The following is a 26,368-nucleotide window of genomic DNA, read 5'->3' on the forward strand; positions in this document are numbered from 1 at the left end:
CCAACACCAGCAGCTTTGGAAGGACCCATAGTCTGAACTGTCACTAACAGAGCCGGGACAGTTCCAAATGGGTTTGTTGGGAGGGGAAGCCAGCTCAGGTAAGAAAGATTAGTCAGGGATAATGGCGGCTGCAGCTGAAACACTGATTTGTGGGCACATAGGAGAGACCCTGTAATGGATGATAAAAAATAACGAATGGGTATCTTGAAGAATGGCCAACTTACAGTTATTAAAGCAGGGATATTTTGTGCCAACATACTGTTGGTATAAAAGGGTAGAAGGGGACTTTTTGAATAGTCAGAGGTTGGTGGAGCCTGGCATATTTTGCGGGTTAATGGTGCAGAAGAATAATGGCTAATAGCTATTATTTACTGAATGCTTATTATATGCCAGTCACCACATTAAAATCTTTCTCTACATGCATTAGCTCATTTAGTCTTTACAACAACCCTATAGAATTAGCATTATTATTATTGCCATTCTGTAGTCTGAAGACTAAGTCTTATAGCAGTTTATTAAATTTCCAAGGTCCAATAGCTAGTAAGTGCTGAGCCACTGAGATCCAATGCACATATATCAAGTTAATCCCATCCTAATATCATGGCATAATAGGCCAAACTAACTCTGCCACTCACTGGGCATCCATCCTTCCTTATATCCTGGGTTATGTGGTTCTTTTTCTACCTGTTTCCCTAATTATCCTTTTAAGAATTCCAAATTAGAGCGGGCACATCTCTAGACTGGTTTCTGCTTCAATGGGGACCAAAATTAAATCTGTTTTCCTTTCAAACCCAGCTGGCTGCCTCTTTTCTGCGACCAGCTGGAGCATCTCCAGCCTCACTAAAGAGAGCTGTCGGCAAGGCTGGAGCGGTCCATGTTCAGGGCTCCCTGCCCTGCTGCTGGCAGATGCTTTGTCAAAGAAATGAGACAAGCTGCCATAGAAGTGCTAAGGAGTCAGCTCAAGCTACCCACAGGAAAGGAGTGTCAGCAGCCAGGCCTCAGGTCCCAGGCCAGGAAGGGTATGCATAAGTGCATAGCACAGCCTAGAGTGCCTGGGGGACATCCTGACACACAATACTTGCACAATGCTGCATCACTCTGAAGAGTATCTGGGTTCATTAAATTCCACAAGGACTATCCCACAGTTTTTCCATCTTCCACTATTGATATTTTGGGATAGTTCTTTTACATGGGGACTGTCCTGTGGGTGTTGAGCAGCATCTCTAGCCTTCACCCATAAATGCCAGCCATGCCAATCCCTGCCCATGTTGGAATAAACAAAGACATCTATAGACAGGCCAAGTGTCTTGTGGGAGACAAAGTACTCCCCTATTGGAGAAAATGAAGGGGCTGGGGAAAATTATCTCTTAATTTAAGGTCTTTTCCTGGAAGGCTATCTAACAGTGTCAAACACACACACACACACACTGCTACAGTTGAAAGCTGGTATCAAAGGTATTAAAATTCCTCTAATTTATTTATTGGATAGGTTACTTCCTGACACATATAGCACTCAAGCCTTGTGGATATGATTCAAATACAATATAGATCATTTTTTCTCAAAAGGTGGTCAGTGGATTATCACCTCGATGGCTACTTAAAACACAGATTCTGTGAATCAATGCCAAATCGAATGAATCACCATATCCCCAGGGTGACGCCCAAAATTCTGCATTTTAATAAAGTCCTTGGGTAATTCTTTTGTATATTAAAGTTTGAGAGCCACTGATACAGATGAAGCTCCCAAGGAATTTACAATCTTTTTGAAGGAAAACAATTTATAAAAAACACACAGTAGTCCCCTCGTCTATGGTCTTTCTTTGTGTGGTTTCAGTTACCCACCGTCAATTGTGGTCCAAAAAGATTACATAGAAAATAATAGAAGTAAACAATTCATATGTTGTAAATTACATGCCATTCTGAGGAGCATGATGAAATTTCACAATGTCCCTCTCTTTCTTGCAGGAATCATCCCTTTGTTCAGTGCATCCACAGGCAATGCTGTTTGGTAAGTTAGGTGTATTAAATGCATTTTTAATTTACAATATTTGCAGTGCATGATAGTTTTGTTGGGAGGTATCCCCATGGAAACTTGAGGAGCATCTGTATAGGGTTCAGTACTATCTGTGGTTTCAGGCATCTACTGGTGGCCTTGGAACTTATCTCCTGTGGATGAGAGGGCAACATTGTTTGTATATCCTTAAGTACAGGTGGTAAGTATTGCAAAGTTGCTAAGATAAAAAGCAAATGGCTGAAACTCAACTCTTTTGTAAGACTTGAGATCAAAATTCCTAGTTGTAATTATTCAATGTAGGCATTGGATAAATGAAGTACATTATGTTGGATAACATTTGAATTCTACCAGCTATTTTACTTTTTTCTTTTTTTACTGTAGGCAAATTTATATACAGTGAAATACACAGATTATAACATTTTGATAAACATACACACTCATGAAACCACTATTTCAACTAATATTGTCGCTTTCCAAAGTCTCCTCCTATCCCTTTTAGTCAATTCTTACATCCCATGGACAAACATTCCTCTTTTATCACATAGATTAGTTTTATCTGTACTTGACACGCATATAAATTGAATCACACAGTATGTATTCTTTGGTGTCTTGTTTCTTTCACTCAACATAGCATTTTAAAAAATTTATCTGTATCATGGATGGGCATAGTGACTCACTCCTGTAATCCCATCCCAGCACTTTGGGAGGCCGAGGCAGGCAGATTACCTGAGGTCAGGAGTTCGAGACCAGTCTGGTCAACATGGTGAAACCCCATCTCTGCTAAAAATACAAAAATTAGCTGGGTGTGGTGGCTCATGCCTGTAATCTCATCTACTTGGGAGTCTGAGGCACAAGAATCCCTTGAACCTGGGAGGCAGAGGTTGCAGTAAGCTGAGATCATGCCACTGCACTCCAGCCTGGGTTACAGAGTGAGACTCGGCCTCAAAAAAAAAAAAAAAAAAAAAAAAAAATTATCTGTGTCACTGTATATATTAGTTCTTTTTTTTTTAATTGATGAGTATGAATATACCAAAATGTATCCATTCTTCTGTTGATGAATATTTATTTCTATTTTTTCAGCTATTATGAAAAAGCTGCTGTAAGCGTTCTTTTCAAAGCCCTTTTTGGACATACGTTTTCATTTCTTTTAGCTGCTGGGTTATAAGATAGGTATATGTTTGGCTTTTTAAGAAAATTCCAAGCAATTCTCCAATGTAGTTATACTTTTTTACACTCTTAGCAACAAGGTAGGAGAGTTTCAGTTACTTCATATCCTCAACACTTGGTTTAGTCAATCTTTCCATTTTAGCTGTTCTAGTGTATGGAAAACTATCAAGTTGGTGTTTTAATTTGAATAACTCTAATAAGTAATGATGTTGAGGACATTTTCATGTGCTTAACTGGACATTCATAAATCTTCTTTTGTGCAGTGTTTAAGTCTTTTGCCCTTTTAAAAATCATTGTCTTTTTGTCTTTTATTCTTGATTAAAGAAAGTATTTATCCATTATTGATATAAATTATTTGGGTATGTATATTTTTTCTCTAAGTTTTTTTGTGCCCTTTCATTTTCTTAATGGTGTCTTTTGATGAGAAGGTTTTCGTTTGATACAGTCTAATTAATTTTTTTATGTTTAGTGCTTTTTTATGTCCTAAGAAATCATTGCCTCTCAAACTTATAAAGATAATCTCTCTTTTTTTTTTTTTTTTTGGAAGGCAAAAGAAAAACACATTTATATGGTAGTTTATAAACAAGCGAAGGCCCAATAAATAATTTTAGAAACTGAATTCAATTTTTTCCATAAACCAAAGTTGGATTACCGTACCTACAAATTATCTACAAATGCTTGTGAAACAGGCTTAGAATAAACGCATTTTGAATCACTCAGCACAGTTAAAAACAAAATCTTTTGTAGAGAAAAGCCTTTTAAAAACCTAAGAGAGAGGTTTTTCATAGACTCGACCCTGATTTTGCACAAAACTGGCAGTTGATTTGGCTTAATTTTATCACACAACAGACTTACCACAATAGTTACGGGAAGACAGAGGCAGGCTAACAACAACAAAAAATCACAAATACAACAATGTATTTCATTTTGAGAGCAGGTACTGTTTATTAAGCTGACGAGACTTGAAAAATAATCATGGTAGACAACTTAGTTCATTCTTCTAATAAGTCTGTTGATCTGGTCCTCCCTGTTGCCAGCATCTCTACCTTCTACAAAATGGGTGGTCTTTTTCTTCATTCCACCTCGTGGAGAAGATAATTTGAAAGGCCACAGGAAGTTATTTGCCTCTTTGAAGCGTTTCCCAACAGTATAGATCTCACGAATCAGATCCTCCATGCAGATGATGCCATATTTACCAAGAGATTGAGCAATCAAAGCGTTATCTGTCAAAGCAGTTCACTTCTTATTGATTTTGCCATAACCACGCTTGTAGATTAGCTCATTTACTGACTTCAGATTGGGGTACCCCCATGCAATATATGTCTCTACAATCCTCAGCATGTTAATCGAAGCCTTGTTGAGCTTCACAAAGGTTCCATTGAAGATTTGACGAAGGCGAAGAAGCTGCAATACTTTTCGGACCTTTGGGCTCACGCCATTGATACCTCTGATCCTGATGACAAACGCCAATTTGGGTTTAGCAGGTACATAGAAGTTGCCAGCTTTTCTTGCCATCCTCGCCATTCGAATTTCAGTTCTGTACATCTGCCTATACTCCTTGTGATAGTGCTTCGCTTTTTCATAGATAAGCTTCCTTCTTGCCTTTCGAAGCATCTTTTGGGCAAATTTCTTTCTCAGGCGCTTGATCTTCAGCTCTGTGAAATTCCTTCGCTTTTTTTTTAAGGGTTTCTGGCACAGCAGGAACCTTCTTCTTCTTCTCTTCTGCACCCTCCATGGTTCCAGCCAGAAAAAGAGCATAATCTCTTTATGTTTTCTTCTAGCAGTTTAATAGTTTCAGCTTTTATATTTTAGTATATGAACTATTTCAGATTATTTTTTATAGTGTAAGGTAGAGGATGAAGTTCTTCTTTTAAAATAAATATTTTTTTCTACACATTTGTAAAAATGACTTATTTCCTCAAATTGAATGACCTTAGCACTCTCATAAAAAAATAAATTGACAGTATGTGTGTTGACTGTATATGTATGAGTCAATTTCTGGGCTTTATGTTTTGTACTATTATTCATTTTATTAGTTCTTTTGCCAATATCATACCTATCTTAATTCTTTAGGTTTGTACTAAATCTGGCAGTGTAAGTTCTTCAACACTTTTCTTTTTAAAAAATTATTTTGGCTATCTTAGTTCTCTGCATCTTTACATACATTTCAGAAATAGTGTGTCACTTTCTTTTAAGCCTGTTTGGCACTGATCATGATGGCATTAACACTACAGATGAATGTGATGAGAAGTATCTTAAAAATATGGAGTTTTCTGCTCAATGAATATGGTATACCTCTATAATTATGTCTTTTAATATTTCTCTCCTAGATAATAGTCTTTTTTCCATTCCATGGAAATCTTGCTGTATTTATCTATTGTAATAATGTTACCGATAACCTAGGAATGGGTGAGAAGTCATCCAGCTAATGCCGCCTAGTTAAATCCCTTTCTTCAAAATTTCAATTTGAATAGATGAATCCTTCAGATTCGACATCACAAAAAAAAAAAAAAAAAAAAAAAAGGGCGGCTTAGGGATTTTGATTGAGCTCCCTAGAGATGACCTAGCTTTTAAACTTCCATATACTTTAGTCATTAAGGTTTTCCTTTAGTTTAGTAAGTTATGCAATATGTTTCCAAATATTTCTTTAAGGAAACTGTTGCTTACAACCAAAAATCTGTAATGCAACATTTATCATTATTAGAGATGAACACAATTTGAATAAAATTAGTCCTTATTATGATTGCTTTTGAGATCCTCTGTATTTGCTCATGTTCAAATGTTTTGTTATACTACGAATTTGTATTAGCAAAAAAAGTCTTTTTGAGAAAAATTCAGAGCAAAAGATAGAAAAAAATCTCAAAACATCAGCAACTTCATGAATTATGTAACAATCATTCATATTTAGACAAACAGCATATGAAGTAATTCTTCTGTTTTAATATTCTTCTCACAAAATATCCCAGAAGTAAGCTGAGAAGCTAATGGTGAATACACAAGTATTTTTATATATAAATGTATCTTTCCTCTCATGTTATTAAGAAATAAGTGAATTTGAAGAAAGCTTGTTTACATCCAGAAAAAGGCTGTTTTACCATATAAGTGAACTTCTTTTCCCAAGGCCCTTAGCAATCTAGCCTGGCATGGAAACACTGAATATAATGTAGACATATTTCTCAGTAGAAGCTGATTACTGCAGAAACTGTGCCCCTTTCTATAATCAGCATATTTTCTAAGTTTATTAAACCTGTGTGAACTTTGGAGACTTGAGAACTAGCAGCACGAGAGGCCTCAGCTTAACTTGGCCCAAGTCTATGCATCTGTGAAGGTGTTATTTGACAGATCTGTCCCTCACAGCATTTCTTCTCATAGCCAAGTCAAACCAAGTAGTCATAACCAACAGTAGAGAACAATAGTACTTTCATTCCCAATCAAATAGATGGTAGGCTGTCATCTGACACCAACATATGAAAAAGCTAATCTCAATCAGGAAACTAGAAATGACCGTGCATTACCCTGAGGTTGTAGTGAGGACTAAATGGCATAATACATATATAAGTCACCTGTAAGGAAGATATTAGAAAAAGATAAATGCATATTAGCTATTGTATTTCTGCCCCGTGGTTTATCCAGAATCATTAAAGAACGAGTTGTTTCACTTCAACTGATTTTCCAAAATACTAACATTCACAGCTTTAAATAAATAAAAGATATAAAAATCTGTTCTTCAGTATCTAGAAATCTTGCCAAAACATATTACTATGCATACTTGTACTTGGGTAGCTCTTTAAATATGGTATACCAATTTTAGGGAATGGCTTAATTGCTTGGATTATCATCATAAGCAATCATAACACAGGCTATGGCAGATGCCCTCAAAGTGTACGCTTTTGAACTGTTTAATAACACGATTTGTTAATCCTTTTGTGTCATGGATCTTTGAGAAGCAGATGGAACCTATGAATTTCAACTTCAGAAAAACGCAAATATGGACTAAAAAAACCCTCAAAACAACAAAAAACACAAGCTCTTGTATACACAGAGTTTCTAGATGATTTATATGCTCTTCATGTGTCTCTAGGGAAATCCCAAGAACCCATGCCTTGCAATAAGCAAAGACAAGGAGAAAGATGTAAATAAATATTGACAATATGTCAGGAACTTTGCACCATGCCAGACATTAGGCCAAGGTTTATACACATTATGGTTTTATTGATTGATTGATTGATTGATTGATTGAGACAGGGTTTCACTCTGTCATCCAGGCTGGAGTGCAGTGGCACCATCTCGGCTTACCGCAACCTCTGCCTCCCAGGTTCAAGCGATTCTCCTGCCTCAGCCTCCTGAGTAGGTGGCATTACAGGCATGTGGCATCATGCCTGGCTAGTTTTTGTATTATTAGTAGAGGCGGGGTTTCACCACGTTGACCAGGATAGTCTCGAGCTCCTGACCTTGGGTGATCCACACTTTTTGGCCTCCCAAAGTGCTGGGATTACAGGCATGAGCCACCACACATAGCCACATTATCGTATTTAATATCCCCAACAGTCTTATGAGGTATGTTCTATTTGTATGCATTTTTCAGATGAGGAAATTCAAGATCAGACAAAGGAAGCCTGTGCAGTATAAAACACTTAACAATTAAATGGGGATGATTCAAATTCTAGAGCCCATAGTTTTAACACATGTTCTTTTTAGGTTGTTCCTTCTCTGTTGCAATTTAACTCAGCAATAATTATTTCTACTTTTAGTACATATTAAAATATAACCTTTTACTTAGTACCTCTTTTATGCCAATCAACGATAGAAGGATTTTACATGTAAAATCTCATGCAATCCTCTCAGTGGCCATAAACAATTTATAATTTTTTTTTTTTTTTTTTTGAGACAGGGTCTCACTATCATCCAAGCTGAAGTACGGTAGCACAATCTTAGTTCACTGTGGTCTCAAACTCCTGGGCTCATGTGATCCTCCCACCTCAGCCTCCCAAGTAGCTGAGATTATAGTCATGCACCACCATGCATATTTAATTTTTTGCAAAGATAGGGTCTCATTATGTTGCCCAGGCTGGTTTCAAACCCCTGGCCTCAAGAAATCCTCCCATCTTGGCTGCCCAAAGTGCTGGGATTACAGGCATGAGCCACAACACCTGGCCAATTTATAAATATCCTTAACCCCATTTTATAGTTACAAAAACCCAGACTTAAATAAGCTTCCTAACACTCCAGAGTGAGCAAGCAGCAAACTCTGAAGTTACTCCTACAGGCTATGATCTTTCCCTTTCCTCCTATTTCTTTTTTCTTTTCTTTTCTTTTTTTTTTTAGCATAAATTTCTACCAAAAAAAGTTTTATTCAGACTTTGATTAAATTACATTGACTCTTTAGATTAATTTGAACGTGAACTGATGTCTTAACAATATTGCAACTTCTTTTATTTATTTTTATTATACTTCAAGTTCTAGGTACATGTGCACAACGTGCAGGTTTGTTACATATGTACACATGTGCCATGTTGGTGTGCTGCACCTATTAACTCGCCATTTACATTAGGTATGTCTCCTAATGCTATTCCTTCCCCCTCCCCCCACCCCACGACAGGCCCCGGTGTGTGATGTTCCCCATTCTGTGTCCAAGTGTTCTCATTGTTCAATTCCCACCTATGAGTGAAAACATGCAGTGTTTGGTTTTCTGTCCTTGTGATAGTTTGCTCAGAATGATGGTTTCCAGCTTCATCCATGTCCCTACAAAGGACATGAACTATCCTTTTTTATGGCTGCATAGTATTCCATGGTGTATATGTGCCATATTGTCTTAATCCAGTCTATCATTGATGGACATTTGGGTTGGTTCCAAGTCTTTGCTATTGTGAATAGTGCTGCAATAAACATACGTGTGCATGTGTCTTTATAGCAGCATGATTTATAATCCTTTGGGTATATACCCAGTAATGGGATGGCTGGGTCAAATGGTATTTCTAGTTCTAGATCCTTGAGGAATCGCCACACTGTCTTCCACAATAGTTGAACTAGTTTACAGTCCCACCAACAGTGTAAAAGTGTTCCTATTTCTCCACATCCTCTCCAGCACCTGTTGTTTCCTGACGTCTTAATGATCACCATTCTAACTGGTGTGAGATGGTATCTCATTGTGGTTTTGATTTGCATTTCTCTGATGGCCAGTGATGATGAGCATTTTTTCATGTGTCTGTTGGCTGCATAAAGTCTTCTTTTGAAAAGAGTCTGTTCATATCCTTCACCCACTTTTTGATGGGGTTGAGTTTTTTCTTGTAAATTTGTTTAAGTTTTTGTAGATTCTGGATATTAGCCCTTTGTCAGATGGGTAGATTGTAAACATTTTCTCCCAAACTCTAGGTTGGCTGTTCACTCTGATGGTACTTTCTTTTGCTGTGCAGAAGCTCTTTAGTTTAATTAGATCCCATTTGTCAATTTTGGCTTTTGTTGCCATTGCTTTTGGAGTTTTAGTCATGAAGTCCTTGCCCATGCCTATGTCCTGAATGGTATTGCCTAGGTCTTCTCCTAGGGTTTTTATGGTTTTAGGTCTAACATTTAAGTCTTGAATCCATCTTGAATTAATTTTTGTATAAGGTGTAAGGAAGGGATCCAATTTCAGTTTTCTACATATGGCTAGCCAGTTTTCCCAGTACCATTTATTAAATAGGAAATCCTTTCCCCATTTATTGTCTTTGTCAGGTTTGTCATATATCAGGTGGTTGCAGATGTGTGATATTATTTCTGAGGGCTCTGTTCTGTTCCATTGGTCTATACCTCTGTTTTGGTACCAGTACCATGCTGTTTTGCTTACTGTAGGCTTGTAGTATACTTTGAAGTCAGGTAGTGTGATGCCTCCAGCTTTGTTCTTTTGGCTTAGAATTGTCTTGGCAATGTGGGGTCTTCTTTGGTTCCATATGAACTTTAAAGTAGTTTTTTTCCAATTTTGTGAAGAAAGTCATTGGTAGCTTGATGGGGATGGCATTGAATCTATAAACTACCTTGGGCAGTATGGCCATTTTCACCATATTGATTCTTCCATGAGTATGGAATATTTTTCCATTTGTTTGTGTCCTTTTTTACCTTGTTGAGCAGTAGTTTGTAGTTCTCCTTGAAGAGGTCCTTCACATCCCTTGTAAGTCGGATTACTAGGTATTCTATTCTCTTTGATGCAATTGTGAATGGGAGTTCATTCATGATTTGGCTCCCTGTTTGTTATTAGTATAGAGGAATGCTTGTGATTTTTGCACATTGATTTTGTATCCTGAGACTTTGCTGAAGTTGTTTATCAGCTTCAGGAGATTTTGGGCTGAGATGATGGGGTTTTCTAAATATACAATCATGTCATCTGCAAACAGGGACAATTTGACTTCTTCTTTTCCTAATTGAATACCCTTTATTTCTTTCTCCTGCCTGATTGCCCTGGCCAGAACTTCTAACACTATGTTGAATATGAGTGGTGAGAGAGGGCATCCCTGTCTTGTGCCAGTTTTCAAAGGGAATGCTTCCAGTTTTCGCCCATTCAGTCTGATATTGGCTGTGGGTTTGTCATAAATAGCTCTTATTACTTTGAGATATGTACCATCAATACCTAGTTTATTGAGAGTTTTTAGCATGAAGGGCTGTTGAATTTTGTTGAAGGACTTTTCTGCATCTATTGAAATAATCATGTGGTTTTTGTCTTTGGTTCTGTTTATATGATGGATTACGTTTACTGATTTGCGTATGTTGAACCAGCCTTGCATCCCATTGATGAAACCCACTTGATCATGGTGGATAAGCTTTTTGATGTACTGCTGGATTTGGTTTGCCATTATTTTATTGAGGATTTTTGCATCAATGGATATTGGTTCATCAGGGATATTGGTCTAAAATTCTCTTTTTTTGTTGTGTCTCTGTCAGACTTTTGTATCAGGATGATGCTGGCCTCATAAGATGAGTTAGGGAGGATTCCCTCTTTTTCTACTAATTGGAATAGTTTCAGAAGGAATGGTACCAGCTCCTCCTTGTACCTCTGGTAGAATTTGGCTGTGAATCCGTCTGGTCCTGGACTTTTTTGGTTGTTAGGCTATTACTTATTGCCTCAATTTCAGAGCCTGTTATTGGTCTATTCAGGGATTCAACTTCTTCCTGGCTTAGTCTTGGAAAGGTATATGTGTCCATTTCTTCTAGGTTTTCTAGTTTATTTGTGTAGAGGTGTTTATAGTATTCTCTGATGGTAGTTTGCATTTCTGTGGGATCGGTAGTGATATCCCCTTTACCATTTTTTATTGCGTCTATTTGATCCTCTCTTTTCTTCTTTATTAGTCTTGCTAGCCATCTATCAATTTTGTTGATCTTTTAAAAAAACCAGCTCCTGGATTCATTGACTTTTTGAAGAGATTTTTATGTCTCTGCTTCTGTTCAGTTCTGCTCTGATCTTAGTTATTTCTTGCCTCCTGCTAGCTTTTGAATGTGTTTGCTCTTGCTTCTCTAGTTCTTTTTTTTTTTTTATTTTTTATTATACTTTAAGTTCTAGGGTACATGTGCATAACGTTTATATCATGTATAACTCCCCAATGCAATCCCTCCCTCCTCCCCCCTCCCCATGATAGGCCCCAGTGTGTGATGTTCCCCTTCCCGAGTCCAAGTGATCTCATTGTTCAGTTCCCACCTATGAGTGAGAACATGCGGTGTTTGGTTTTCTCTTCTTGTGATAGTTTGCTAAGAATGATGGTTTCCAGCTGCATCCATGTCCCTACAAAGGACGCAAACTCATCCTTTTTTATGGCTGCATAGTATTCCTGGTGTATATGTGCCACATTTTCTTAATCCAGTCTGTCACAGATGGACATTTGGTTGATTCCAAGTCTTTGCTATTGTGAATAGTGCCGCAATAAACATACGTGTGCATGTGTCTTTGTAGTAGAGTAATTTATAATCCTTTGGGTATATACCCAGTAGTGGGATGGCTGGGTCATACGGTACATCTAGTTCTAGATCTTGAGGAATCGCCATACTGTTTTCCATAATGGTTGAACTAGTTTACAATCCCACCAACAGTGTAAAAGTGTTCCTATTTCTCCACATCCTCTCCAACATCTATTGTTTCCTGACTTCTTATGATTGCCATTCTAACTGGTGTGAGATGGTATCTCATTGTGGTTTTGATTTGCATTTCTCTGCTGGCGAGTGATGACGAGCATTTTTTCATGTGTCTGTTGGCTGTATGGATGTCTTCTTTTGAGAAATGTCTGTTCATATCCTTTCCTCTTTTGATGGGGTTGTTGTTTTTTCTTGTATATTTGTTTGAGTTCTTGTAGATTCTGGATATTAGCCCTTTGTCAGATGAGTAGGTTGCAAAAATTTTCTCCCATTCTGTAGGTTGCCTGTTCACTCTGATGGTAGTTTCTTTTGCTGTGCAAAGCTCTTTAGTTTAATGAGATCCCATTTGTCAATTTTGGCTTTTGCTGCCGTTGCTTTTGGTGTTTTAGACATGAAGTCCTTGCCCATGCCTATGTCCTGAATGGTACTACCTAGATTTTCTTCTAGGGTTTTATGGTATTAGGTCTAACATTTAAGTCTCTAATCCATCTTGAATTAATTTTCGTATAAGGGGTAAGGAAAGGATCCAGTTTCAGCTTTCTACTTGTGGCTAGCCAATTTTCCCAGCACCATTTATTAATAGGGAATCCTTTCCCCATTTCTTGTTTTTGTCAGGTTTGTCAAAGATCAGATGGCTGTAGATGTGTGGTATTATTTCTGAGGACTCTGTTCTGTTCCACTGGTCTATTTCTCTGTTGTGGTACCAGTACCATGCTGTTTTGGTTACTGTAGCCTTGAAAACTGGCACAAGACAGGGATGCCCTCTCTCACCACTCCTATTCAACATAGTGTTGGAAGTTCTGGCTAGGGCAATCAGGCAAGAGAAAGAAATCAAGGGTATCCAGTTAGGAAAAGAAGAAGTCAAATTGTCCCTGTTTGCAGATGACATGATTGTATATTTAGAAAAACCCATCGTCTCAGCCCAAAATCTCCTTAAGCTGATAAGCAACTTCAGCAAAGTCTCAGGATACAAAATTAATGTGCAAAAATCACAAGCATTCTTATACACCAGTAACAGACAAGCAGAGAGCCAAGTCAGGAATGAACTTACATTCACAATTGCTTCAGAGAATAAAATACCTAGGAATCCAGCTTACAAGGGATGTAAAGGACCTCTTCAAGGAGAACTACAAACCACTGCTCAGTGAAATCAAAGAGGACACAAACAAATGGAAGAACATACCATGCTCATGGATAGGAAGAATCAATATCGTGAAAATGGCCATACTGCCCAAGGTGATTTATAGATTCAATGCCATCCCCATCAAGCTACCAATGAGTTTCTTCACAGAATTGGAAAATGCTTTAAAGTTCATATGGAACCAAAAAAGAGCCCGCATTGCCAAGACAATCCTAGGTCAAAAGGACAAAGCTGGAGGCGTCACGCTACCTGACTTCAAACTATTCTCTAGTTCTTTTAATTGTGATGTTAGGGTGTCCACTTTAGATCTTTCCTGCTTTCTCTTGTGGTCATTTAGTGCTATAAATTTCCCTCTACACTGCTTTAAATGTGTCCCAGAGATTCTGGTATGTTTTATCTTTGTTCTCATTGGTTTCAAAGAACATCTTTATTTCTGCCTTCATTTCGTTATGTACCCAGTAGTCATTCAGGAGCAGGTTGTTCAGTTTCCATGCAGTTGAACGGTTTTGAGTAAGTTTCTTAATCCTGAGTTCTAGTTGGATTGCACTGTGGTCTGAGAGACAGTTTGTTATAATTTCTGTTTTTTACATTTGCTGAGTAATGCTTTACTTCCAATGATGTGGTCGCTTTTGGAAGCCACCACTCTTCATATGCACTTCCAAAAAAGCCAGCCATTTGTTCCTTAGGCCAAAGTTGATGTGAACTAAAGTTCTGGCTTCCAGAGTCTGTGAACAGCGACCTATAGTCTATAAATACATATCTTTAATGTATGGGCTCATGCTCGCCTCTTTAGGGCCTCACAGTTCTTAGTACTGAAGGCTTAGTCTGTGGGAAGATTTGTCTGCCCTTCCAATTTAATTATCATGTGTCATTTCTCTTTAAGCAAGTGCCTGATCTGCCAAAGAAATCACAGGAAGAAGTTTTCTCAAGATTGCAAGTATTAATACAATGATAGTTGCAGAGCATAACTACATATGTCATCATGTACCATCTCTGTTTATGGATTTGTATAAATATACATATTACACCTCAAGAGAGATTGTTTGCATTTATTAGTGCTTTATTTTTCCATACGGGTGTCTCTGGGAACATTGAGGTGGAATCATAGAATTTTATCATCTTATGCTTGATTTCTTTCTTTAGTACAATGAGAAAAAATGTGACGGCTTGTTCTAACCAGATAGATCCGGAATAATTGAGATTTTAACAAAATTCTCTTTTATTTGGCTGTCTGGAATACTCCAAAATGTATCAGGTATATCCTTTTCCCTTGAGGGTATTTTATACATAATTAAATGAATAAAATTAAAATTCTTTTCAATACTACCAATAAGAAAACTGTTAGTGTTAAGTCAGGAGAGAGAAAATAAGGCCTATGAATCAAATCCAGCCTGCTGCTTGCTTTTGTAAATAAAGTTTTATTAGAACACAGCCTTCCCCTCTTTTTTACACTTTGTCTATGGGTGCTTTCATACTACGTTAACAAAGTTGAGTAGCTGCAACAGAGACCATCTGGCCTGCAAAGCCTAAAAATACTGTCTGACCCTCTATGTTTATCAGCCTTCCACATGTCTCCCATATGCCAGCTGCTGTGTTGAGTGATCGGCATACACCCCAGGCCCTTTTTGCCTTTTGTGGGTCCTAGGCACTTTTGTCTTTGTGGCCTCTTTCATTAAAAAAAATAAAAAAATGTATTTTATGGCTACATTGGTATAAATCAAACATATGTTAAAACATTTTCTTTGACTGGGAAGTTCATTTTTTTAGTATAATTTTCAAATAAAATACTTTTGTGGGGGATCTAAAAGTATTGTGGATACCGCACCTACTCTTTTTAATAGAGAAGTCAATCCTTCTACGTCATAACATTTCTGTCTCCCAGTAGTCACCCATTATAGAGATGTGGAAACCAAATTTTAAAGCATCTAAAGTTATCCTTGCAGGCCCACACATCTAGTAAGAACCCAAATCCAGGTCTTGCCAGACTCTGGTACACTCTGCCAGATTAAGTGTACACTTAATCACTTTCCCATACATTCTCTCTGACTTGCACTGTGCTGAAGTGACTGAGGGGAGAGTTGGGTAAATGAATGAAAACCTATCAGAAACAGAAGAAAAACTTTTTCATTAAGACATGAGGACTAACTGAGCATTCTGTAGTCGTCATTATTCTTTAAGCTAGCAGGTAGTTTAATCAGTGTTTGTAACATGTTTTGAAAATAAATAGTTGTGTACAAGGGTTAAATATATTTATTTCTTGAAACATTTTACACTCTGGAGTCTTTGTAGAAGCCTTTACCAAGAGAAGAGATTAAATGACTTCCCCTGTCACCTAGTCCTCCCCTATAGTTCGCCAGTTAAGGAAACACTGAATTTTTATAGTTACATCTATTCACTAAAATATATGACTTGGCGTTTTCACTCTCACAATATATTGAGAAATAATTCAAGCTGCCTTCTGGTGTTATCTACAACTTGTATATGACATCGCTGGCTGCAGAAAAAGCTTGGGAGGCTGCACAGAAATGAGAGATTTGAAAGATATTGTCCCAAAGGGGAAGGAATAAGTATATTGCTTTTTCTTTTCAAACACATACCAACTAAGAACTTCTGAAACAAAAAGAAAATGTCCGTGGTCTTAAGAAATGAGTACAAGGGACTGTTGGCCTAGTAGAAAGTGCTGAGTTCTATAGCTGCAAACAATAACCAGTATCTGTTTGACATCATCTCAAAGGTCCCAGGAATTTCCTCTGGTCCCAAATCTCTCTCTATCCAACTTCCCTGATTGGTTTGTTTTTAGATAAAGGCTTTGAATTGATTAAATTGGAACCAGCCTGAAGGTAAGGCTCTGGAAGCATGGGACAAGAGAAAGTTAACTTTTGACATGGGTCAGAAAGAGCCAAGAGCAGCAACAGTATTCGAGATATGGAGCCAAGTGGGAATGACAGAGAGATGCTCTTGGAGGCAGCCTCCAGGGTAGAAGATCATGAATACCTAATGGCCTGGGGAGTGAGAGTTACCAAAGGAAACAAACTGTGCTGTGTGTTTGTACTTATGGAAATGTCTAGAAAGAAATTTTGCCAAGTTCACAATGTTCTCATGAACCTCACTAGAAGTAACTATAGACTGTTGCCTAAAGATTTTATTTTCCCAAAGTTAACAAGGTACATCAATTCCTTTCACTAGGAAACAAAAATTTTCTTCATTATATCTAGGAGGATCAGCAGCATCAGCACCACGTGGCTCCACTCCAGACCTACAGAATTTTAATCTGTGTTTTCATTGGCTCCCCAGTAATTCATACACACATGAAGGTTTGAGAACCACCACCTAAGAACACACCTAAAGTCCTGACCTGTACCAGGTAGGTAGGTTTTCTGGAGGAAATCCTAGAAGATGTGACCCTGAATCCCTCTGGTAATCATCCACGCCCCTCCCTGAATCCCTCTGGTAATCATACATACCCCTCCCTGAATCCCTCTGGTAATCATACACGCCCCTGGGTACAGCACTGTGAATGAGCGTCCAGTAACATACAATTTATTCTCAAGTTGCAGCTGAGACAATGGAAAATTTGCTTCTAAGAGAGCTCAACAAATCCGAAGTGTGCAGAATGTCCTTATCTTAAGTAGCATTTTGGTTCAACTACAGAAAAATGCTGTAATGTTAAAGCCATAGAATGGTTGGAGTTTTGACTTTAAAAACATCAATAGCAATATAAAAGCCTTTCAATTATTTGGGGGCTACAACACCTCTGCTACACTCCACCCACTTCTAAATGTCATTACATTATTTGACAAACATAACATGGAACATTCATGAACTGTGGTGTGTTGGGCAAGCCATATTCATTCAAGGGGAAGAGAAAGCATGAAGAGGAAGTTAAAGTACTATTCCCAGTTTGCTTCTAAAAGTGGGATTTGGTGAATCAAGCACCTTTTCTTACCATTGCTTTGATTTCAACAAGGGTCTCTAAGAATATTATGAAGAAACATTTCCCTATATTTCTGTTCTGAAGATGCTCTCATATAAAATGGTGCCTAAGAATGTAGATTCAAGGCGGGGCACGGTGGCTCACACCTGCAATCCCAGCACTTTGGGAGGCCGATGCAGGTGGATCACGAGGTCCAGAGTTTGAGACCAGCCTGGTCAACATGGTGAAGCCTTGTCTCTACTAAATATACAAAAAATTAGTCAGGTGTGGTGGTACGCGCCTGTAATCCCAGCTACTCTGTAGAGTGAGGCAGGAGAATCGATTGAACCTGGGAGGCAGAGGTTGCAGTAAGCTGAGATCATGCCATTGCACTCCAGCCTGGGCGACAGGGTGAGACTCTTTCTCAAAAAAAAAAAAAAAAGTATGTAGAGATTCAAATCTAGATTCCTCCTTCTTCCACTTACTAGTGGTGTGATTTCGGAGCAAGCTACATAATCTTTTCTAGTTTCAGTTTCCACATCTGTAAAATGGATATCACAGTAGTGACTATTTCATAGGATTGCTGTGAGTTTTAAATAAGACAGTGCATACAAAGTATTGAGCACGGTACTTGGCGCATAGTAAATTTAGCTAAAATTTGTTTTTCATCATCATCATTAGCTGGGCAGCTTTGTTTTGTTCTGTTTTAAGACAGGATCTTTGTTACTCAGGCTAGAGTGCAGTGGCAGGATCATGACTCACTGCAGCCTCAACTTCCTGGGCTAAAGCAATCCTCCTGTCCATGCCTGGCTCATTTTTTGATTTTTTGAGATATGAGGTCTCGCTGTGTTGCCCAGGCTAGTCTAGAACTCCTGAGCTAAAGCAATCCTCCCATCTGGGCCTCCCAAAGTATTGGGATTACTAGCATGCACCACTGCGCCTGGCCTTAGCTAGGTAGTTTTTATCACACCCATCTGGAGTGAAGTAAGTGAAGGAGAGAGAACTTCAGTGACAAACACACAATCTTATGCTCTCGATATTAGGAGAACAAAGATCTATTCAATTCTCCCTTGCTGTTCCTTTGAGCCATCCATACCTCAGAAAACAACACACTGATTTCAACAAAAAATATTCCCTCTTAAGGTTAATTTATCCAAAAAAATATATAGTTCAGGTAAAAAAAAAAATTGTGCCTCAAAGCCTAAATGCCATAGAACTTTATTACAAATTTATCAGCGGTTGAAAGGCAAGACTATATGTCTGCTCCCTGAAAGGGATTTCTTTGGGAAAAGTCAACACCTTTTTAAAAACTGCTGTTAAGGCTGGGCATGGTGGCTCACGCCTGTAATCCCAGCACTTTGGGAAGCTGAGGCAGGCAGATCACGAGGTCAGGTGATCAAGGCCATCCTGGCTAACACAGTGAAACCCCATCTCTACTAAAAAAAATACAAAACATTAGCCAGGCGTGGTGGCCTGGGCGACAGTGTGAGACTCTGTTCAAAAAACAAACAAGAAACAACAAAAAACAAATGAAAAAAACAAACTGCTATTAATACACACTATCTCTGATGTTTTCCAGAGTGGGTTACTCTTTCAAAGTGTCATTACAATCTTTCCAAATTGAGGGAAGAGTTTGATAGAAGAGAGAGATGGGTTTATTTCATGCTGAACTTTTCTCAAGAATAAGAAACTCTTGATGAATCAGAATATAATTCATCAGAATTCATATTAATTATAATTTTCTATTATTCATAAGTCTGCATAAGTTCATAGCCCATAAAATTATAGCCTTCTATAAAGGCTAAACTCATACAATTCTATTAGGGTGGTGCATTACTTTCAATGGCCAAAACTGCAGTTACTTTTATACCAACCTAATATAAATCCGTAAAATTACAGAAGACCATTATAGCCTTTCTGTTGAGAATTTTACTGTGAAAATAAAGAAAAATCTCTATATTCTAAACACTTGTGTTTTATTCATAAAAGAATACTTTCCTCATTATTATTTCTACTGCTAGCCAGTTAAAATCCACTTAGTCCTCTTCTATACATAATTCTAACAAGTTTGGTTACCTGATTTATAAGTGCAGTGAAATGGATACTTTGTTAGAATGAAGGAGATCAAAATTGTATCTACCCAACCAAAATTTAATAAATTAAATCCTTTCCTTTCTTTGTGTCTTGATTTCTCCAATAGTTAAGTAAGAGTTATTAAACTAAGAAAAATCTCTTTGGTTTCCTTTAGTTCTAAGGTTATATAATGTGAATTTCAGTACAGTAGCATCTTAAGTAGGGATAGGTGTCAGAAGTCATAAGGTAGAAACAAATATATACATGCACATAGTCTTGGTTACCTTTGGAATTTTAAATCATTATTTCTTCAAGCCAGAAGCTGGGTTCTTAGAAACGTAACATTTCAGAGTTAGCTTTTATTGTTATTGTCATTTGGCTGTGGATTCCTGGCCCGTGGAATGAAAAGGTCAAGGTCTCATTTGAACAAGAGGAAGAACACAGAATATTTATTCTCCTCTTTTCACTCTCTCCTCACATCCATTTCTCTTGCCCTCTGAGTCATTATATAATTGAACTTCAATACATAAAATTTAGTGTTACTGTTGTATAAACAGCTTTTCACATACTTCTTCCTTCACTCATACGTCTTCCTCTAGTCTGAATCTCTAATATTTGTAAGAACTATGCAGGTAGGAAGCTCAAGGTCTCAAGGTACAATTAGGGTCCAAACTTTTTTGCTTTAATATGGAGCACTAGGGACAATGCAGAATTTATTTTCCGGAAGGAAGGAAATAAACATTCACCTGGTCAGTCACAAAGGATATTTTCAGAGGAAGAAAGTCAAATGAATAAGTGTGAGATTTCTACTTCATATCTCCCTCCTAAGTAGAACCTAAAGGCTTATTGCTCCTTGAGTAAATATGAATAACTTGGGATTTAACTATGTGAAGTAAAATTATGAACATTAACTCCAGAGTAGAGGCCTTGTCTTTCCTGGCAAGTAAAAGGTAAAGGACCCGGAAATAAACAGTGAAAATCCATGGAAAAAATGAATTTACTAACAATATTTTATATATGAAAACTAATTGATAGCATGAAAGGTTTTTCCCGCTAAGAAAATTATATTTCATTATAGCTATCTTTAATACAAAATTAAAATTGTTTCATTTTACCCACTTGTCACATTAAATTTATTCTCATTTCATAGTAATAAAGTTCTCCTCATTTTCCTTCTTCTAGAATTTCTGTTAATGTTATCCTGTTACAGGAACTCCTTTGAGTATATGATGGATTTTTTGACATTTGTTGAGTTAACTCGACAGGAAAGGCCAAGTACATCAAATAGCCTAATTATATATCTTTTATAAACTATTAAAAACCAATATGCTTTTATAATAAGAATGCAATGCACATCTTATACCACAAACATTCTGACATTTTTACATGCTTGTTAGAATTGACATTAAAAAGGGGTAGAGTTGCTATAAGAAATGAAAAGTCTGAACATAGGCACAAACTCGCATTGAAAGGTACTCATGGTTTAAGAAAAGCCTAGCAAAAGAAAACTGTTTTGTGTGAGCACCTTCTGAAGTATGCCCTGGACACACTTTCCCTAGGAGCTATTCTGGAAATAAAAATCTCTACTATGTCTGTCTATATTTACACACATATTTAATTAATTTCATTCTTTCTGTGGCCAAATCATTTTGGGAAATGTTGTGTATTCTATTAACTTCTTGAAGAATGACAAGGCATAGCCACCTGTTCAAGGTTCCAAGAAGCCTGCAGTAAAATGTGATCTGTTTAACTTCACCCCAGTGTTTTGAAAACGTATTTGGTTAGGGAACTCCTTTTGTAAACCATCTTTTAACATCCTATAGATGCTGTTATGCTATATCTCTTAGTTTAAGACTCTGGGGTTGTGGTATACTAGAGTGAGTCACCCCTTAGCTTAACTATCTCAGGCTATGAAATAAATGAGCTGAGGGATAACAGGCCCCAGAATATCATTCATTCATTTATTCATTCTTTCAGTCACTAACTCATTCTTACAACAACATTGATAACCAGACACAATGTTTAAGACTGCTCATGCTGGATCCATCACTGTCTGGTCTCTCTGTCTGTGGTATGCACGCCTGGGACTTCTACCACTCTTCAAAGTGCTGGTCAAATCCCATTTCTTTGATGAATTCTATTGCAATGTCTATTGTCCAGTGGATCTTTCCCATCTTTGAACTCCAAAAGCATTAGCATATGCACAATTATGATAATGATTTCCAGATCTTGATTTAATGCCTAAAATTTTAATCCTTTAAAAGGCAGAGCAATATTTTTATTTATTTCAGACTCAAAGACTTAATGTGGTCTTGGTCAAATAAATCATTGTTCAGTTGATATAAGCAGCAACACTGTCCTCTCTGGCTTTATAAATTACATCATCCTAGACTGCCCACAGTTGAGGGTAGTCCCCCTCCTTGAAATGCAGCAATCAATACTACATTTTCTAGTCTCTATTTATAAACAGGAAATTAACTGCTTTCCATCATTGCTCTAATTGACCTTCAGCTCAGGTTTGAAAGGAAAGACCTCAGCCAAACAAGAAGCTTTATTGATGGTATCAATCCATTAGTGATGCCTTTGGTTTCATTATAAAGGTGCCATATGCAATAAAGACACATATTTGAATAGTCTGGGGGGAAAGGAGGAGGGGTTCTCTAAAGAAGATTTCCCTGTAAATGAGCATGAAATCTTATCTCTTGCTTGTTCAAACCTCCAGGGAACATAGAAAAGAAAGCCTAGCTAATCTATAGAAGGAAACGGGAGGTAAATGCATGCTGTCCAACTGAACCTATGGCTTTGCACATCAGTTCAGTTAATCCTTGAAAATCACCTTACTTAAAACAGTTAAGTCAAGATGTTAATTGGCCTTTTCTAATTTTCAATGCAATGATGGAATGGTAAATGGATTAGACACACTTCTTTAAATCACCAAGCACTTATCAAAGAGCTAATAAATATTTACTACAATTCTTTAAAACATGGGAGAAGACATGGGAAGCAAAGAAAGAGCTCTTCATTTCTTCCTGCGCAAGATGTGGCCACTGAGCTGTTTCTGAGTCCCAGGAAAACAAAACAATTCCTCCAAGACATAGGCAAAATGGGAACTAGTTGCCAAACCGTTGACTCTCATGTTCTTAAATTAAGAGACTGTTTTTAAACAAATCATTCAAGTGATTCTTATGCACACAGAAGTTTGAAAAGTCCTGTTTTAAGGATTTAATGACTGGGATAGTAAGAGAGATTATTAACTCTCCACTTAGGCTACAAGCTTTCTTCTAGAACATTGGACACTTGAGTGCAGGGAACCTGTGTATCTAATGTCCGTCTGTCTCAGCACTCAGAACAGTGTAAGTCATATAGTATGCACATAATTATGTACTTATAAAGTGGAGGTTGGGAACAAAGGGAGAAGACAAAGACAGGAGGGAAAGAGGGCAAGAAAGTACTTTATTCAGGGTGCTTGGATTCAGGTGTTTTTTTTTCCCCCCTCACTGTGGCATCTAATCAAGAGATCCTGCACTCTTAGATGCTTTCTGTTGAATGAAAAATAAGATAATCACAATATTCTTTAAAAGGGCTTATTTTATTCATGATTCAGGTTAAATTCCTTTAAAAAAGAAACCTATCTTTAGTCTCTAAAAAACACCCTGCTAAAATTGCCATCTTTCAAAGAGTTTCAAGTTTTGAGGGAAAAGAAGAAATAAAAATCCACTGAAGACCTACCATGTTCTAGTCACTTGTTTAAACACTTTACAAAGGCTCTCTCGTGTGATATTCATCATACTCTTGAAATTCAAGCACCATCATCCCTGTGTTTCAGGTGGATGATCATGATGATGGTGATGATGATGATGAGTGAGCTCTTAACAAGGTAACTTGTGTTTATCTTTAATATAGATTATCTCATTTAATTCTTACAACATCTGCATGAATATTGCATTTTTTTCACTTTTACAAATAAAAATCTGAGGTTTAGAGACATTAATCAAGGTGCCCAAAGTCACTCAGCTAGGTTGTAGAAAGGCCTGGACTGGACTCCAGGTCTCTCGGACTCCATCACTTGCACACACATACCCCAAATGAGAAAACAAGTTAGAGAAGTTAAATGGTCTCACAGTTCCCAAGCTCTCAAACAGGGACTAGAACACATGTCTCCTAACCAACTGTGAAGTAGGGCATGAGGGACATTTACATTTTTCTATCCTTACTACAAGTGGCATAGGGAAAGGATTCAGCTTTCGTATCTTCTTGGACTACTGTGTGTGCCCTAGGCTCAGATATTACTGGGCAGGGGCCTTGAAGCAAAGGCAGAAATAACAGTGGAGAGAATTTTATTTGCTTCTGTGTTTTCCTGAATGTGAGTCAAAACAATAATATAAATTCGGTGCTTCAGTAAATATCCCCAAATATCTAAAGCCACCATTCAGGGATGGGATATTTGATACATTTTTTTTGTTTTTGTTTTTGTTTTTGTTTTTTTGAGACGGAGTCTTGCTCTGCCGCCCAGGCTGGAGTGCAGTGGCCGGCTCTCAGCTCACTGCAAGCTCCGCCTCCCGGGTTCACGCCATTCTCCTGTCTCAGCCTCCCGAGTAGCTGGGACTACAGGCGCCCACCTCGTCGCCCGGCTCGTTTTTTGTATTTTTTAGTAGAAACGGGGTTTCACCGTACTAGCCAGGATGGTCTCGATCTCCTGACCTCGTGATCCGCCCGTCTCGGCCTCCCAAAGTGCTGGGATTACAGGCTTGAGCCACCGCGCCCGGCCTTGGATACATTTTTGAATGGATGTGTCAAATACTTACTGTTTTGTGCTTTTTATGGACATGACTCTGGTTTAAGCATTTAACTTTTGGAAGTTGTAAAGGTTATAAAAGAAGTTTAAATTCCTGTGAACAACTACTACATATTCAATCAGTAAATGTCAAGTTGCCCTTTTATATATGTCAGAAATTATTTTAGAGGATCAAAGGCATAGCAAGAGTGACCAACTTGAAGTATGAAAGCAGGTTTTTAAAAATGCTGCTTTAGAAATATTTGTATTTTTAAAGAAAATAATGTGTCCCTGCTGAAATTCTTACTATTGAATGGAGTATAATAAAGATTTTCACACATGGGAAAGCAAATAAGAAAGTTAGCATAAAAATGTAGTTTTGGTTTCTGTTCTAGTAAAATGTAAATAACTGAAGAATGCTGCAACTTTAGAAACTAAAAATATTTCCTTGGGCAATGCTCCAATCAAGACATGTTCACTGAGACCAAATTACTTTTGGATTAATGTGATTTATTACAATACAGAAAAATAAAATTTCATCTATATTCTAACCCACAAATCAACTGTAATTACTAAATGTGTTTTAATTCAAAACCTGAATGAATGAAAGAATCCTACCAAGTGTATTAGATTCCTAAGCCTCCTGTAACAAATACCTACAAACTTGCTGCCTTAAAAATTTATAATCTTATGGTTGTGGAGGCTAGAAGTCAGAAATCAAGGCATCAGCAAAACCACAATCCCTCTAAAGCCTGGAGGAGAGAAACTTTCTTCAGCTCTTCCAGCTTCTGGTAATCCCAGATTTTTTTTTTGCTTGACAATTCATTCCTCAATTTATCTCTGTTCTTTTGCACTTTACTATAGGTAGCAAGGAGACAGCAGGCTGAGACTTCTAAACTTTTTCTTAGAAATCTCTTCACCTTCGTAGCTTACAAGTTTTACTTTCCTTCCAACAGCAGAACATAATTCAGCTAAATTCTCTGCCACTTTACAACAAGGATGATCTTAACTCATGTCCAATATCATGCTCCTTGTTTTGGTGTAAGATCTTGCCAGAAGCACCTTTATTATTCATATCTCTAGTAACATCTGTTCATGATGATACACATATTATCTAAGAGGAAAGATGCTGTCTCTTCAGCTCTCCTCTCTTTCTGAGCCCTCATCGGCATTGCCTTAAACATGCACGTGTCTACCAACAGTCAAGGCAATCTAGGCTTTTCCTATCAAGTGCCAGAAACTCTCTTAGCCTCCATCCATTATCCCATTCCAAAGCTACCTCTCCATTTTTAGATTTTTGTTACCGCAGTCCCCTATTTCCTGGTACCAAACTGCACTAGTTTTCTAGGATGGTCATAGCAGAGTAGTACAAACTGGGTAGCTCAAAATAATAAAAATGGATTCTCTCACAGTTCTGGGGACTGGAGGTCTGAAATCAAGGTGTCAGCAGGACCATGCACCCTCTGAGACTTCTCCCTCACTTCTGGCCATGGTCCTCAATCCTTGGCATTCCCGGCCTATAGCTGCATCAATCTAATCTCTGCCTCTGTTGTCACGCAGCATCCTGTCCATTTGTTTCTGTCTTCACATGGCATTTTTCTTATAATGATGCCAGTCATATTGGATTAGGGTCCATCTCATCTTAACTTGATTATATCTGCAAAGATTCTATTTCCAAAAAAGGTCACATTTCAGTCACCTGGAGTTAGGACTTTGATACATTTTTTAAAATAAAAATCAAGCCTTCAATCACTGTAATAGCCTATCAAGAACCTGGACAGGAGAAAGTGCTGGTTCCCCAATGTTTCATTCTTCCTTTATGCAAGGCTCCAGGCAAGGGTCAGGTGGTCAGCAGAGACTTGAAAATCACCTTTCCTGCTGAAGGAGGCTCCAAAAATGCTCCTGTCATGTTATGGATGCAGGGGCCAAGGAAAGGAGAGGGTAGGAATAGGAGTGGAAAAGTACTGAGTACTGAGCCACAGTGGGAAAAAAAAAAAAAAGTCTTCGAATTTTTCCCCCATTTCGCATTAAGAAGGCCTCAGCAAAGGTACCTGGGGAATATATTAGCCCAGGAGGGCCCTGATAAAGACGTCTCTGAATGAAGGCATCTGTGCTAGGAATGCAGACATGAGCAGGAACACAGGTGGCCAGGGACTTTGGGTCCTTGACTGCAACTCCCTTCAGAGACTGCCA

At 37.8% G+C, this 26,368-nt stretch overlaps 1 protein-coding gene and 1 pseudogene across 4 annotated transcripts in view; both read right to left on the reverse strand.

The window, feature by feature from the left end:
- The window catches only part of SGCD (sarcoglycan delta), a 1,048,938-nt gene that overhangs the window by 276,045 nt on the left and 746,525 nt on the right, over positions 1-26,368 (reverse strand). The gene's annotated exons all lie outside the window — the stretch shown is intronic.
- On the reverse strand, positions 4,154-4,931 carry LOC117065569 (annotated as a pseudogene). Its single transcript, XR_004429971.1, has one exon. The product of XR_004429971.1 is annotated as a 60S ribosomal protein L7-like (transcript).

The sequence above is a fragment of the Trachypithecus francoisi genome, unplaced genomic scaffold (genome assembly GCF_009764315.1).
Source record: "Trachypithecus francoisi isolate TF-2019V2 unplaced genomic scaffold, Tfra_2.0 Lachesis_group2, whole genome shotgun sequence".
NCBI classification, from domain to species: Eukaryota; Metazoa; Chordata; class Mammalia; order Primates; family Cercopithecidae; genus Trachypithecus; species Trachypithecus francoisi.